Source organism: Cibotium barometz, chromosome 46, assembly GCF_041138505.1.
Source record: "Cibotium barometz isolate CiBa-2024 chromosome 46, ASM4113850v1, whole genome shotgun sequence".
In the NCBI taxonomy this organism is placed as follows: domain Eukaryota; kingdom Viridiplantae; phylum Streptophyta; class Polypodiopsida; order Cyatheales; family Cibotiaceae; genus Cibotium; species Cibotium barometz.
The window spans coordinates 34215583-34232712 of NC_141091.1; the positions used below are offsets into that span (position 1 = coordinate 34215583).

Sequence of the window (17130 nt, forward strand, 5' to 3'; positions counted from 1 at the left end):
AATACGAGATCACGACGCTGCAAGAAAACATACGGGGGAGAGAAAACTTGACGCTGCAAATCGAGTTCAGAATGCAGTATCTGCGCAGTCGACTTCGCCCTGATGCACGAGGGCTTAATCTTATTGACGTAAGCATAGATTAGGGCAAGTTATCAGGATAATTAGAGAAAATCAGGGCAAATTAGGGCAAAGGATTGTGATCATCTGGGATAAACAGGGATAGTTACGGGCATGCCAAATCTGGGCTGCATTCAGGGCATGCCCATCACGATTAGGGCAAGAACTTATGAAGATTAACAAAATACATGATGGCATTCAGGGCATGCCCATGAAGATTAGGGCAACAACTTATGAGGATAAACACAATATGTGATGGCATTCAGGGCATGCCCATGAAGATTAGGGCAACAGCTTATGCGATGGCATTCAGAGCATGCTGATGAAGATTGGGGCAACAACATATAAACATGAGAAAAATACACGATGGCATTCTGTTCATTCATGAGAATAAGAGCAACAACTCATGAGGGAAATCCATGGTGGCATGTAGAGCATGCTGATACAGACAACAGGGCACTGATGCAAATGACTGCATGCTGATAAGGACATCAGTCTACGAGCTTCTGATGCAGAGGAGGGATAGGAGAAACCGACGCAAACTTGGCCATGTTTGATGAGGAATTTATGTCAAAAGCATATGCTGTTGCAAGTTAGGGCATGCTCTAAGGCATGACAGATGGGGATGAATATCAAAGATACACATACTAGCACATAGGAGACATGTTGACAAGGATGAAAAACCAAGAAACTCAAGAGAACATATAGGGCATAAGGCTTTTGAGTTGATTCAAATTCCTACCGATACACCCTGCCATGGCGCCTGACCTGCAATCCATCCCTATGAACTTCCTGTTTGATGGGGCCAAAGCTTCAAAGGAGGAAAATGACTATGCAGTTAACCTGCGTGAAAACCCCCTTCTCTTCAAAGCCCAGCATGCCTTAAAGGACCAGCTCCTGGAGAGGAGAGCGGGAGCTGGAAGAGCGCTTGCACGAGAAGCAGTTTGTCCTCAAGAATGCCACAAAGAAGCGAGAGGATGCTGGTGTGAAAATGTATGGCCTCCAGAAAACGCTGGCAACCCTGCAGATGAGCTTGAATTCTGCCAATGAACATCTCACCACCACTAGTATGGGCCACATTAAGGTGCTGCCTTCTCTGAACTCTTAGCTTGGGCATAAGCTATGTAAGTTATGAGTGTTTTTATCCATGCACCCGATTAGGCCCACGACTTTGACATCTTACAAGAATGCTTCCATGTACAAAGCAGATGCTTCTCCATCTCAGGTATTTTCCGATTAGGCCCATGATTTTGACATCTTACAAGAATGCTTCCATGTACAAAGCACACGCTTCTCCATCTCAGTAATTTTCTGGTGTGCTGTAGGCAGATGAAGAGCTCTCTCAATATCAGAAACAACATAAGGCTAAAAGCTTTGAGTTGAACACTCTACATGAAAGAATGGAGAAGTCGAAGCAAGAGTTGAATAGCCTTGGAGAAGCTTTAAAGCAGATAGAGAGTCACAATGAGAAGCTCAAGAATGATATAGCTGTAAGCAGGCGTGTAACGTATGCAATCGAAGAAGACATAATGAAGGCAGAGAAAGATAAGAAGGATCAAGACTTTTTCATTGCTCATCTCCAACATGAAACCAAGCGGCATTTGGAGAAAAAGAATTGATTCAAGCAAAGCTTACAGGCATGTATTGTTGTGTTGTTTGAGTTGTTTCAGTCACAACATTGCTGGGATGCATTTCAAGTTCTTGTGGGCTTAAACTACGTGGGCTTAAACTACAGAATTCTCTTCTTGAGAGCTGATCGAGTGTCACGGCTACATGTAATGCAGCTCAAAAGAGAGAGAAACAAGTTGCCCGGGATGCTCTCAGTGAAGCTGAAATTGAGATGGAAAGCATACATTCAGAGAAGAAACAGATCATGGCACAATGGAGATCATCTTTAGTCATTCTTGCGCGCTGTGATGAGGCATTGCAGGTGGGTGCATCTTCAGAAAATAAACATTATATAAAGACTTGCACTTCTCTATGGTGCATGATATCTTACCCTTACCTTGTATGTCTGCATAGAGTGAGGATTTTCACCTGCAAAGAGCAACGTAGTTTGTGGAACATAGAAGCAACCACAAGCCAGCTATGAGTTAGATTTGGGAGGTTGCCATGTGTATATGGATTTTGTATGTGGTATCACCTGGACTCCACAAATTTAATTCCCCTACAGGAGTGACTTTGTCATTTATGTTAGAAGCCCCATATTTGGCATATTTACGTTAGAAGCCAGCTATGAGTTAGATTTGGGAGGTTGCCATGTGTATATGGATTTTGTATGTGGTATCACCTGGACTCCACAAATTTAATTCCCCTACAGGAGTGACTTTGTCATGTACGTTAGAAGCCCCATATTTGGCATAGATACTGATGATTTTCTTGCCATCAATGTATTTAAATGGACCTGTAAGATCATGTTTCTAGGAGCCTTTCATGTTCCTTGGTTGACTCCTGCCTGTTGTATGTTCAGTTTCACTGAATAAGATCTGCTTGTAGACAAAGAGGAAGGCAGTGAGAAACCCTTAATAGCCCTGCATGTTGCAACTGCTGGTGCTTCACACAGCTCAAAGACACTCTAAATGACATAAAATCTGTCTGCAGAGCAACTTTCCCCCAAGCAGAACTGGGAGATCTAGGGGAGGACTAATGCTTGAGATGAAACATACCTTTTGCACCAACAGGCCCTTGTTTGAGTTTGATGATTGATCAGTCACGCTTCCTTTAGTTTCCCTTGAGATCTCTTCCAAAGATCCCAAGTCCAACAAGAGAGTTTTCTTTGTCAAATTTCCGGGGTCGACATACTCTTTCTGCCCACTTAGCCACTAATTCCGAAGCCCCTGAGAGAAGTCAAAAACTCTGAATTAATATTCATGAATTGAAGACTTATTCCTCTCTATCGACGAGCACCTCTTCCTCCATTAATATCTAGTTTGGAGACAAGAATCTTTTTGCAGAAACCTGTAAATACAGATGTGGAGCTCCTCGTGTCTTTGTCATGACCTTCCCCTTCCCCATTTTTGGTTAGGGTTATTTCACCAAGCACCAGCTCCCTGAAAGCCAAGTACAGTAGTTTCACTAAACACTATGGTTCCTCCTCTGAAGAAACTGTTTGCCAATACTAATCCTTCACTCCAGCAATCACTGAAAGATTTCAAATAGATTCTTCTTTGCTCTCAAGCCACAACTGCAGAAGCAACATCCCCAAACAACATCATTAAGGTCTTGTGCATATGTCTTAATGCCAAGGGCCACAACGGCTCAAGTGATGACACTGGCTAATCCTCCTTAGGTTGCTATGGTACTGTGCTACCAAGCACAACACATTAAGCTCAAGCTTTGGGAGTCCTTGCAGCTGAGTTCTTGTGTGTCTCATTCAGTGTTAAGCTCTTTGGAGCCTTTGTGTTGTCACATGCACGCTCTCCCGAGTTTGACGGGTACATGCTTCTACCCATTGGCCAGCTCAAAGGTTGAGTGCATGGCCAGATTCATGTGTTTGTAGGGCTATTGTGCCAGATCATTGTAATATTATCCAGGCACCCAATGAGCAGCCAAGTTCTTCCGTCAAAACATGACACCCATGTTATATTGGTATCAGAGTGTCAAGTTTGACAAAAGAAAGGCTGCAATTTTTTCTCTCTAATAAGGGCATGGAGATTCATCGTGAAGAACCCCACCGTTATCAACGTTTTCGCTCAAGTTTGCGTTTTTTTCATCAAGGCTGAATTTTGTAAATTCTGTACCGGATAGCTCTTTTGTGTGCAAGGGGCACTCAGCCAAAGGGCAAGAAAGAGGGCCAAACACACCAAGTAGAGGGCAGACAAAGCAAGCAAGCAAGGTGGCCTGTCGATGCTTCAAACGCAACTAGATAGGGGTGGAAGAAAGCGCATCAGGGGGGTGCAATGGTGGACACTCAAAGGCCAGATCTGGGAGACATAAGGGCATCCAGATTGCGCAAGGATGACACCATCGCCTAGTCCTTGACCACAAAGGTGTGTGTGTTTTTCTTCACGTACATCTGCGGGCAGGGACACGTGTGTAGAATATGGAGTTTCGGTAGATGTCAACACCAATGGAGAGCTTTGAAGACATGAAGGAAAGGCATTAGTAAGAGGAGGAGGTTCGCAAGGAGGGAGAAGAGATCGAACACTCCAACAGGAGATCGATCAATTGGAGGAGAGTATAGCCTTGATAAAACAGATACAAGAGACCAAGGAATAGGACTGTCATAGAAGTGAGTTTCAGACTTTTCTCTCCAAGCCCATTGAGGAGGAGCATCATTTGCACCCGTGCTCCAAGTTAAGCAAGAGCAGATGTCACGTGCACGCTCTCTCGAGTGTGACATGGACATGCTTGTCACAAGCGGGCACGTGAATACAGAAAACCAGTGGCCCAAATCACAGCATACATTCAACATCCATCACAACATGAGGATGAACCAATCACAGACATCATAATCATATACATCCTAAAACCACATAAGATAACTTTGCACGTGACATAGCACTAGGGGATGAAGTTGGGCCAGCGCCCCCCCCTCCCCCCCCCCCCCCCCCCAAGCAGAGTGTTGCCATATATATAGGCAGTGATGTGTGTGAACACACTTAGGACCGCCGGGGCATTTTTTCCCTCTTTAGGAGGTTTTTTCCCCGGCTTGTATATACGCCCATCCTTCTAGGACTAACTTATCTTTTGTACATTGACACAATCTAATACACTTTGTGTTGTGTGCATTCTTGCTTCTTCTTCTTCTTCAAGCTTTGTGTGCTTTCCTGCAACCCTAATTCCAACAATTGGTATCAGAGCAGGCATCGGCTCCCAGGGCTACACCGCCAACACCCTATGACTCACGTTCTCCGATTGAGGTGAGCTTTCACGAGCGCTTTGCGTTCTCAGAAATCGCATCTGAGATCGTTTCGGGCTTTGTTTTTGCATTTCAAGTTCTGCACAGGTGTTTTCGTCATTTTGTGTAGAAATTTTGACAGTGCAGTTTTCTGCAAAATAGGCATACGTATTTTATTGTGGACCGTGCTACATAGCACGAGTTGTTCTCTGTTCAGTCTTTGCTTCATTACAGGTAGCTTTTGCATCAGTTTCAGTCAGTGGCCATGGCTGATAACAACAATGATGTATTTCGCATGTTGTCTACTGAAGACAAACTGAATGGAGACAGCAACTACCCACCTTGGGCATACATGATGCAGCATGTTTTGGTTGCAAAAGGAGTGTGGAACATTGTGCAGGGTATTGATGTACGTCCAGGTTCTTTGGATGTAGGATCTATTGAGGATGTTGCAGGTTCTAGCAGCTCTACTGTTGCTGCTGTTTTACCCACTGCTGAACAAGCTCGTTGGGATGGTAAAGATGCGCAGGCTCATGCCTTGATTGCACTTTCTGTCAAACGTAACATCACCCCACATATTCGTTCAGCTAAAACAGCAAAACAGGCTTGGGATATTCTAGCTGGTTTGTATGCAGGTCGTAACGAGGCAAAAATCTCTTACCTGCGTAAAGAGCTAGAATTGAAGATTATGCAGGAAGATGATGACATGAATGTTTTTCTTGCTGAGATTAAAGATCTCAAGGAACAGTTGATTTCTGCACGTGAGATTATTCCTGATCATTCTCTTATGCAGACTGTTCTTGATGCTTTACCTGAGACATATCAGACTTTTGCTTCCACGTGGAGACTTCTTACTGAGGACAGACCTGATGCTGTCAAGTATGATACTTTAGTCAACAAGCTCTTGCAAGAAGCGCAGTCCAGGTAAAACAGGGCCAGGCAGCGTGCAGTTGATCAAGCATTTATTGCTGCCCAGCAGCAGAGAAGAAGTGGTAAGGCAGCCCCTTCCACTGTTTCTTCTCCTATTAGTAGGTCTGCAACTTCTTCTCCTTCCATAGGTAGCAACAATAAGTCTGAGAAGGCTCTTGATAAAGGCAAGAAAAAGACCAGGTGCAACTATTGTAAGGCAAATGATCATGTCATTAAGAATTGCCCTAAGCTAAAGGCTAAAGAGGCAAAGAAGAAAGAGTCAAATGCAGCCACAATAGCGGATGCTTCTACAAATGCAGATTCTGCAAATGTTGTGCAGGATACAGAATGGGCGTTTAGCGTGTATTGCCAGTATGACCCATCTGTACATGATGCATGTTTGGCAGTTTCTGTTGACTCTAATGTATGGTATTTTGACAGTGGTGCTACAAAGCACATTACCTCGCATCGTGATATGTTCACTTGTCTTGAGGCTGTCCCTAATGGGAATACTGTCACATGTGTCAATAATGCTTCTTACCCAGTGAAGGGCATTGGTAAAATTATGCTTACTGCTGCAAATGGCAGCGCTTTCACACTTTCAGATGCTTTGTATGTGCCAGGGATAAAGAAGAATCTATTGTCTGTCTCTGCGCTTGCTAGACTTGGACTTGTAGTCAAATTTGTGGATGACAGATGTACTGTTCATGATTTGACTTCGGGTGATACGATTATTGTATCAGGCACCTTGTTTCGTGGGCTCTATAGGCTCAATTCTTATGACAAGTATGTGGAAGATTCAGCAAATGCAGTTTCTGATGAAAAGGCAGTTTCAGATGCAAAACTATGGCATGCTCGTTTTGGTCATCTGAACTTTGCTAGTTTGCTGCGTTTGCAGAAATTTGATATGGTTGCTTCATTGCCCCCTCTTGAGGCACCATTGAAACATGTTTGTGAAGGCTGAATTTTGGACAAAATGCAGCGTTCTGCGTTTCCAAAGGATGGTTCTGTGCGGGCCACTCGCAAATTGCAACTTGTACATAGTGATGTATGTGGGCCTATGCAAACTCCGTCATTTGGTAAACACTTGTACTTCGTGACTTTCATTGATGATTACTCAAGGCATGCATGGGTATATCCATTGAAGGCAAAGTCCGAAGTGTTTTTGTGCTTCAAACAGTTTTTACTTATGGTTGAAAATGTATCCAATTGTAATGTGGGCACCCTCCGTTCTGATCGAGGGGGGGAGTACATATCTAAGAGTTTGATGCATTTCTGGCTAGTCGTGGAATAAAACACCAATGTATAGTGCCGTATACCCCTCAGCAAAATGGTGTTGCTGAGAGGAAAAACAGGTCACTTATGGAGATGGCACGATGTATGGTCAAGAGCCAAGCTTTGCCACATGCGTTTTGGCTTGAGGCTGTCATGTGTGCTGCATATGTACTCAACAGGTGTCCCACTAAGGCCTTGCAGTCTATTACTCCATACGGAGCTTGGCATGGCAGGAAGCCTTCTATTGGTCACTTGCGTGTCTTTGGTTGCTTGGCCTTTGCTTTAGTGCCTGTGCAACAACGCAGAAAATTGGATGATAAGGCTGTCAAATGCATTTTTGTTGGTTATAGTGCTGAGAGCAAGGGTTACAGATTGTATCATCCGCAGTCAAAGCGTATCTTGATTAGTCGAGATGTTGTTTTTGTGGAAGATGTTGTGCAGCCCTTGTTATCATGTACCAAAGAGACAGGTGTGAGCTCACGGGATGTATTTGATACGTTGTTGCCTCTCTTTACAGGTGGGAATTCAAATGTAAGTCCTAATGAGGCAAATATTCAGCCTATGTAGATTTCAAACGACATCATAGATCAGCCTATTTCTGATGCAGATTTACAGGATGTAATTCATGAGGATAGGGCTGAAAATGAGCAGGCTAGAGGTATGCCTAAATGGCTGGTGCAAACCTTGCGTGATAGTAAAATTGATGCACCTATGTCTAGTCGTACTCGTTCAGGTTTTCAGCATGCCTCTTATGCATGAGATTGTTATGCTTTGGCTGTGTCTAGTATGTGTGAAGAGAAAGAACCTCTTTCATTTGATGAGGCACAAAATTTGGAAAATTGGTTGGCTGCAATGCAAAGTGAATATGATGCTATAATGAAGAATGGTACATGGTCTTTGTGGGATTTGTCTATTGGTAAAAAGGCCATTGGATGTAAGTGGGTTTTTAAATTGAAACGAAAGCCAGATGGCAGTGTTGATCGCTATAAGGCTAGACTTGTTGCAAAGGGTTATGCTCAAGAAAAGGGCATTGATTTTGATGAGACCTTTGCTCCCACTTGTCGTATGACTACCATTCGTAGCATTTGTGCATTGGCAGCTCATAATGGTTGGAATGTACATCAGTTGGACATAAAGACTGCGTTCTTGAATGGAGATTTGCATGAGGAGGTGTATGTATCGCAGCCTCATGGTTTTGTTCAAAGAAGGCAGGAAAACAAAGTGTGCAGGTTGAAAAAGGCTTTATATGGTTTAAAGCAAGCTCCACGAGCTTGGTATGAAAAGATACATGCATATTTGACTGCACATGGTTTTCAGAATAGTCCAACAGAAAGCACTTTGTATGTTAAACATGTGGATGATGTACATCTAATCATTGCTCTCTATGTCGATGACATGCTGCTCACAGGACCAAATGAGAGTCATTGCTGATTTTAAGGCTGATTTGAATGCCTCTTTTGAGATGTCAGATTTGGGGCATTTGCATCATTATGTGGGGATACAATTTAAGCAGTGTGATGGAGGTATTGCTTTGTGTCAGACAAAGTATATTGAGACATTGTTGCGGAGATTTGGCCTTGAAGATTGCAAGCCTATTGCTACTCCAATGGAGACAGGTTTGAAGTTCAGTCTTCATGATGCTGGAGATCACTTTGATGTCACACTCTATCAAACAGCTGTTGGTTGCCTCATTTATGTATGCATTACGAGACCGGACATTTATTTTGCAGTCTCACAGGTGAGCAGGTTTATGCATAGCCCAGGGTCTCAGCATTGGAAGGCAGTTAAACGCATCTTTCGCTACTTGAGTGGCACCATACATCTTGGGTTGTTTTATCCCAAGGAGGGATTGTTGCCGCCAGATTTACATGCTTTTTCGGACTCAGATTGGGCTGGTTGCTATGACACAAGAGTGTCCACAAGTGGTTTTTGTTTCATGCTCGGTAGCTCATGCATATCTTGGTTGAGCAAGAAGTAACCTACTGTGGCCACTTCTAGTTGTGAAGCTGAGTACAGGGCAGCTTTCACAGCTACGGTTGAGTGTGTGTGGCTCAGACGGCTTATGGCTGACTTGGGTGTTAGACAGGAGTCTGCCACCTCTATCTTCACTGACAGTTAGAGCGCATTGGCAGTTGCGAGAAACCCAGTTTTTCATGCTCGCACAAAGCACATTGAGGTGCATTATCACTATGTCAGGGAGAGACTCTCAGCAGGAGAGATCAGCTTGGCCTATGTGCCAACACAGGACAACCTCGCCGATCTTTTCACAAAGGCGCTTCCTCGTGAGAAGTTAGAAGCTTTTCGCAAAGCTTTGGGCTTGCTCCCCTTTGTGGATTGATCTACTTCGGGCATGGCACTCCCCTATACATGAGTGCCAGCTCTCGTTCACACCATCACTCCCAGGGGGGATTTGTTGCCATATATATAGGCAATGATGTGTGTGAACACACTTAGGACTGCCGGGGCATTTTTTCCCTCTTTAGGAGGTTTTTTCCCCTGGCTTGTATATATGCCCATCCTTCTAGGGCTAACTTATCTTTTGTACATTGACACAATCTAATACACTTTGTGTTGTGTGCATTCTTGCTTCTTCTTCTTCAAGCTTTGTGTGCTTTCGTGCAACCCTAATTCCAACACAGAGGTATCTACAGAGTATTCTGAGACTCCCCTGTTCGGGGTTTAGCACAATCTTGCCTTACACTTAAGCAATTAACACAATTAAACAAGTTGAAAATGGTACCACAAAATGAAGCTTAACAAAATCGAAAATTGAAATCACTTGGACACTACACTAGGACCGGAAAGGGCCAACTCCCCTTGTAATAGATTGTATTATCAAGGTTCCTGTTACAAGCTTCATGGGCATTCACATGCCAAACTGTCCATAGGCATTCATGCAAATGAAAACAGCATTGCAAACATGGTTGTTGATGCGGTTGATTGTTTCCATAGCTTCCATTTGATTTCACAGTCTCACTCTTCGATCCCTCATAGCTAATCAAATTCAACTATGCTCCATTGGCATCCATACACAAACATTGTGTGTGCCAAGACCGAGACACAGGACCATAATGACTAGTATTCGGATCTTGAGTAAGTGAATGAGAGCTTAAATGAGCTCTTACCTTAATTCTACTTCTTGCCTTTTAGTACAACCATCGTATTGTTCATGTCCATGCTTCCATGGATCCATTTCCACTCTCAGCTAAAATTAGGGTTTTCAGCAGGTATTCGGACTCCAAAATTAGGGCTTTTGGGTGCAAAAGATGCCATTTATCTTTTTGACCACTTTGAAGAGTCCATAATACCTGGTAGAGAGCTTAGGGTATGCTCCCTCGTTACTAGGTCTCTTACTAAGCCTAGCTTTCTCAAATTTCAGCTATACCAAATCATTTTCTTTGATATCCAATTGTCTTCTATGCTTGTCGGCAACCTTCTTATGCTTTGCTTGAGAATGTTCAATGGCTGTCCGAACCTGTGCAAAGGCAATATCAAGGTCCCTTACGTACTCATTGGCAGCAAAAATCTCATCCTAAGTGCGTAGTATGGGTGGCAACCATACATGATCTCAAAAGGAGCCTTTCCTATTGTTTTATTGTATGCAAATTCCACAAGTGGTAGATAGTTTTCCCAAGAAGATTTTTTTATCTTCCACATAGCATTTAAGCAAATCACATGAAAAAAGTCTTAGTCTAGCTGATTCGAGTCGACTGCTTGCTGAAGCTCCCACTCTCCCCCCTGCTCGCGCTTCTGTCTGCACACCCCTCACCCTGCCCGCCCTCGCGCCTTCCCCCCTCCGCCTGCCCTCGGGTTTGCGCTGTCCCCCCCTCCCCTGCACTTCGCCTTCGCGCCCCCCCTCCCGTAGCTCTACGCCTTCGCGCCCACCCCCCTCCTCTTCAGCGCCTCGGGCGCCCCCCCCCCCCCCCCCTCGCCAGCTCTCGCTTCCCCCTCACCCTTTTTTTTTTTAAACCTTTCGCCTTCCCCCTCCTCCGTGTGCAGCTCGGTTCTTGCAGGTTCTCCGTATCCGCTCCGCCTTCGACACAGCTTCAGACTCTGATGGAGGTTCCTCCCGCCCCACCTCAGAGGGACTCATCCGCAGCCCCCTCTCCCGCCCCTGAGGACACCCCCATCAGGCTTTCTCTTTCGCCGGAAGAGGAAGCGAGCCTCGCCGCAGACGTGGAACGCCTTCAAGCACATTCCACCATCTGCCGTATAGTCGGCACTCGCCCCAGCAGAGGGGAGATCCGGGATCTTCTCCAGGCCCGTCTTCTTGCAGATGTGGGCAAGATCCTGGACGTTCAGCTACTGGGCCGTGGACATTACCAGATCGAGTTCGAGACAGAGCGTGGCCAAGGTCCTAGCCATGAGTCCCCTTGACATTAGGGGTGCTCGGGCTTTCTTCAGACCTTGGCAGCATGGCTTTGACCCAGCAGCGGCTGAGCAGGGAGAGCGCCTTTTCCATGTTACAGTTTGCTTCCCTGGACTCCGCCGGGAGTACCTTCCGCTCCTTCCTAGGCTAGGAGCATTGGTGGGTTCGGTGCTAGAGATTTGCCCCACAGCAGCTTCAGTGGTGGCTAGAGCAGCTGGGCTACCTTCAGTAGTCAGAGTTTTGGTGTCTGACATCTCCTCCCTTCCGAAGGTCATTCAGCTACCTAGGATAGGGGGGGGATGGATTGATCAGAGAGTGGAGTTCTCGGGGCTCCCGAACCAGTGCTTTATTTGCAGGCAGGTTGGTCATCTGGCCAAGGCCTGCCCTCGCAGGTGACCCCGACCTTCACCGTAGCAGCAGGCCCCTGATGGCCCGCCCACAGATGCGGCTCGGCAGGCAGCCTCCGAGACACCTGCTCATGCCACAGAGACCTCGGAGTGGTAGCCTGGACAGGGGCACCGTCGAGGGAGACAGCCACGCAGCACGCCCAGAGACCGTTGCAGCAGCAGCCATAGTCTCAGCATCACTGGGTTCCCGTGAGGAACAACTTTGCTCCCCTCCAGGAGGAGACCCCTGCGACGACTAAGGACCAGGAGATGCCAGCACCCCCTCCTTCACCCCCCCCACCTCCATCCCCCCCTACCGCCTCGCTTCCACCTTCGCCGCCTCCCATCCCCGCTCCGGTTTCGGCAGTGGCTCCTTCTCCACCTCCCTCGCCCCCTCCTCCTCCCCCCCGGCCGCCTCAGCTCCCCGGGAGGCCCTGGCAGCCCCCTAGCGTTCACCTGCAGTCAGGAGGGCTCTGAGCACCGATCTTGATCGAGCACCGCAGAGGAGACTTACCATGCCGATTCAGGCTTCATGGATATCATCTATCCGCAGTCGGCTGAGTCACCTCGGCACTAGACAGCGCTCGGAGGCTTTTGATTACTCATTCACACGGCTTTTTGGAGCAGAGGGCCCCCATGAGCCAGCACCCATCCGAGTTCATGTAGTGATACCGCCGGCCCGTGGGGAGGAGGCACTTGATTCAGCGGTGGCCTTCTCTTTCCCTCTCTGTGGCCCATGTGACCGAGAGTGGACTCTGGAGCTCGCTCTTAGCACCTTGAAGACTCAGGGAGTTGCACCATGTGAGCGATCTGGAGGTGACAGATGTGATAGGCCGACTATGGGAGTTGGCTCATTTTTTCTTGGATCTCGGAAGTGTGGACGCCTCAGGGATTTGTCATTTGGTCGTTCGCATAGGGGCAGACTTAGCACGCGACCCTGGATATGTATGTATACACGAGGTTGCTCTGTCTGAGCGGGAGGCAGTCGCCATGGGTCACAGCCACTGGCGACTGATCCGTGATTCTTGCAGTACACCGGGTGGGCAGATTCGCAGCCGCTCGGATGGGGACTACTCTCCATCCAAGCCGCTTGCGAAGGCCCGCCGTACGGCTGAGACAGCATCCACCTCAGCAGGTCATCCATGAGGATCATCTCATGGAATGTACAGGGCCTTGGCGGAGCACATTTTATACGCTATCGTGGTTGCTTGAGGCAGGAGCTTCAGAGATGCCTGGTTGGTGGCAGCATTGATATTTTGATGATGCAGGAGCACCACTTGGGTGAGAGCAAGATCCGGAGATATGGTTCGGTGATGCCTGGTAGATGGGACACCTTTTGGTCTGCAGGGTTTGGTCCTTTGGGGGGACAGGGAGGAGTATGCATGGTCATTGCAGATGTATGGCGGCAGGCCATTGTGGATCGAGGGATCATTATGCCTGGTAGAGCACAGTATGTCATTCTGCGGATGCATGATGAGCTATTGGGCGTGCTCAACGTCTATGCGCCCAACCATGCTAGTGCCAGAGCGGAGTTTTGGACCCAGGTTACGGATGCATTGCCAGAGGCCGCACATTGGTGTGTTGGGGGAGACTTCAACATGCTTGAGGACCCGGCCGATAGGGTGGGAGGCAGTCATGTTACAGTGCACGGCACGGAGCTTGCAGCTTGGGAGCGATTTTGCATGTCACTGAGGATCACTGATGCATGGCAGCATGGGGCCTTCTCCCGCTCTCAGGATAGTCTTAGTTTCTCTCGGTCGGATCGCCGGTAGGGAGGGACTAGTCTATCACGGATTGATCGCTTTTATGTGGGCGACTGGTTAGGGGAGCGAGGGGGCTCCGTTGGCATTCTCGCTGGCACCTCATTTTCAGATCATGCGCCAATTATTTTGACATTTGAGGAGAGGACACGGGAGCCCAGCTTGCAGTTGAGGATCCCAGAGAGGGTACTTACAGATCCTAGTCTCGCTGAGGGCATTGAGAGGATCTGGCATGATAGTCAGTGCTCTGACCAGGATGCAGCATGCCAATGTGCCCAGGGACTCATCGAGCTTAGCTCTTTTCTGCACGCTGCAGCTTTGACACGGTTGGGGGAGATTCGCGAGCGGGAGCATCGGCTGAGACGCAGCCTTGCTTCGCTTCAGCGCCTTCAGGAGCAGCAGCCTGCATGTGAGTGGGTGGCGTCCCAGCTGAGCCAGGCACGCCAGGAGGTTAGAGAGGCAGAGGAGCAGAGACATGAGTTTTACTATCGTCGCCAGGCTTCTCAGTGGACGCAGCTTGGTGATAGAGTGACTGGGGAGTTTTTTGAGATTACTGGACCCCGCCATGCTCGAGCAGGAGTCTGTCAGCTTGGGAGGCTAGATGGATCGGTAGCTACTGAGCCTGGGGAGATCAGAGCCATTGCCACTGGATTCTATAGAGACCTGCTTTCAGCGGAGCCAGTCACTGAGGGATGCTTGCAAACAGACTGTGTGGGCCCATGTGCAGAGGAGGGTCACAGATCGTATGCGTACAGTTCTTGGTGCGCCTCTTTCAGCTTGCTGAGGCCTTGAGGGTCCTGCCGCGACATAGTTGCCTAGGGGAGGACGGACTGATGCCTGCCTTTTTTATGCGCTATTGGGACCTTTTGGGGCCAGCCCTCTGCAGGGGCTTTCAGTCTGTTTTGGACATTGGGGTGATGCCACAGAGCTTTTCAGAAGGCCTGATCTTTCTTATCCCCAAGGGGGAGGGAGTATCAGATGACATTCGGCATTGGAGACCTATTACGATCCTTAATACTGTCTACAAGGTCTTAGCAAAGGCCTTGAGTTTGAGGATCCAGCCCTTCCTGGGGGAGTTGATTCATGCTACTCAGACAGGATTCGTCAAGGAGCGCAGTATCCTTGACAACATTTTCACCTTCTGGGAGGCGACGGCCCGAGTTAGATTTCTTGGTGAGGACTTGGTCGTGATGCTTCTCGATTTTGAGAAGGCATACGATAGAGTCGATTGGGGTTTCTAAGAGGGCACTATGCTTCGCCTGGGCTTTGAGCCAGGTTGGATTAGAGGGGTGGCGGCTCTGTATTCCACAGCTCGTAGCCAGGTGTTGATTGCAGGAGGACGGGGGCCGAGTTTTGAGCTGACCAGATCAGTCCATCAGGGGTGTCCCCTCGCCCCTTTTCTTTTTCTCTTCTTTGCGGAGGCTATGAGCATGTATTTGACGGCAGAGGAGGTTGGTTTGAGAGGACTCCAGCTCCCAGTCCGGGGGGAGGACATGCTCGATGCTGAGTTTGCTGACGACACGGGCTTATTTTTGCATGGCCAAGAGGCCAATCTTCTTCGGGCAGAGCAGTCGCTCCAGGTTTTTAGTGCAGCTTTGGGAGCATTGATCAATTGGCGCAAGACAATGGCCTTTTGGATCAGCAGTGCTCCCACTCCGGCATGGAGCCCGGACCCCGGTTTTAGATGGATTCCTCCTGGCACAGCAGTGCGGTATTTGGGATGCCAGATTGGACTAGATTTGTCACCTGAGCGGCAGATTGCCCCGCTTCTTCTGAGCATTCGGAAGAAGCTTTTATATTGGAGTACAGCTCGACTATCCTTGGCTGGGAGGGTGGTGGTGGCAAATCAGGTGCTGTTAGTGACCATGTGGTACATTACGTCTTGCTGGATCTTCTCGAGCTCTTGCATCAGCCAGGTACAGAGGCTGATCAGGAACTTTCTTTGGTCTGGGCGGGACGGTCAGCCAGCCCAGGCAAAGGTTACATGGGCAGTTATTACACTTCCGCTGGCTCAGGGAGGCTTGGGCATTATAGATCCAGTTGATCAGAGTAGAGCCTTATTGGGGAAGTTTATTGTTCGAGGGCTGCTTCCAGGCGCTGAGCCTTGGAAAGAGCTTCTCTTACAGCGGCTGCAGGCTCGGGCTCCCCCAGCAGGGGGCACTTGGGCGCCAGAGATTCGATGGATCTTCATAGAGATGAGGAGGACAGGCCTCAGTAGAGGATGGGAGGACAGGTTTGCTTTGAGCATCCTGAGAGCTTGGGAGCTGCTGAGACCGGGGCTCTCTCAGCGACCTCCTCCTTGTGTTGAGGAGCGGGCCAGACAGCCGCTCATCTGGAGCCTAGCGGTTCGCACAGAGCAGGGTCATATGCTGGGTTCTCGGCCTCGTCTAGCCTGGGGACCTTTGGCGGCAGGCCCAGCACGTAGTTTTGGAGACTGGCAGGCTTTCTGTAGTCTCCCAGAGGAGATCCAAGTGGAGAGGCTGAGTCACTTCAGAGGGGGGTTGATTATGAGGGATGATATTCAGGAGGCACTCACAGAGGAGTGGTTCACGCCTATCGAGCTAGTGGCCCCACGGTGGATGGGAGCCTTTACACAGTTGGAGATCCTGATTGCTGTCAGAGCTTGCACTGAGGATGGCAGATGCCTCTACTATGAGATTCAGGATGAGGGCAGACTTCAGAGAGTGGAGGTGGAGTCGCCTTTGGTTGCAGAGTGCACTTTTCAGAGGATACGGGTAGTGACCGCCGCTTCTCGGAAGTGGCATATTGACCCAGACCCTGCAGATGTGCTCCCGGATTGGCGCATATGGGCATATGCAGCGCGCCCCTTCTCGGATGAGGCGATCTTGCGGCGCCAGGCCTTTCACACCACCTGGCGCAGCGGCCCCTTCTATACACTACACGCGGGATCCCCCCGTTGGCATTACAGGCCACCTGTTTGGCTTTTCCCCCCTCCTATTGTATGATTTAGCCCCTTAGTTCTTTGTACTGATGCTTGTATCTTGTAGCACCTAGGGAGAGTCTCCCGGGCTGCCTTGCTTTGTTCACTGCTCTGTTTTTCTTGTGAGCAAGAGAGGATCTTTTGTAGCCCTACGGGCGTTTTTATATAACTAATGAAAGGATCTTTTCTCGGGAAAAAAAAAGCATTTAAGCAAATCCAATACAATTGAATTTGCGGCTTCACTTTGTCCATCTGTTTGAGGATGATAAGCCGATGAAAAATTCAGCTTGGTGCCCATGTTATCAAATAGAGCTCTCCAAAAGAGGCTCATTGTTCTGGGATCTCTATCCCCCACAATTAACTTAGGCATACCATGATGCTTAAACACCTATGACATAAAGAGTTTGACCATATGCTCAACTTTTATGGTCTTCCTGAGAAGTATGAAATGTGCTTGCTTGCTAAACATGTCCACAATGGTCCAAATTGCATCATTACCATATTGTTTACGAGGAAGATCCATAATGAAATCC

General features: G+C 48.1%; 1 pseudogene across 1 annotated transcript in view; it reads left to right on the plus strand.

Moving 5' to 3' along the window:
- LOC147612155 (uncharacterized) overlaps positions 1–17130 on the plus strand; it is a 35484-nt pseudogene continuing 18354 nt past the window's right edge. Inside the window, exons 1-3 of the transcript XR_015263683.1 lie at positions 1–1201; positions 1443–1758; positions 1902–2047. The product of XR_015263683.1 is annotated as an uncharacterized LOC147612155 (transcript). The remainder of the gene's footprint in view (positions 1202–1442; positions 1759–1901; positions 2048–17130) is intronic.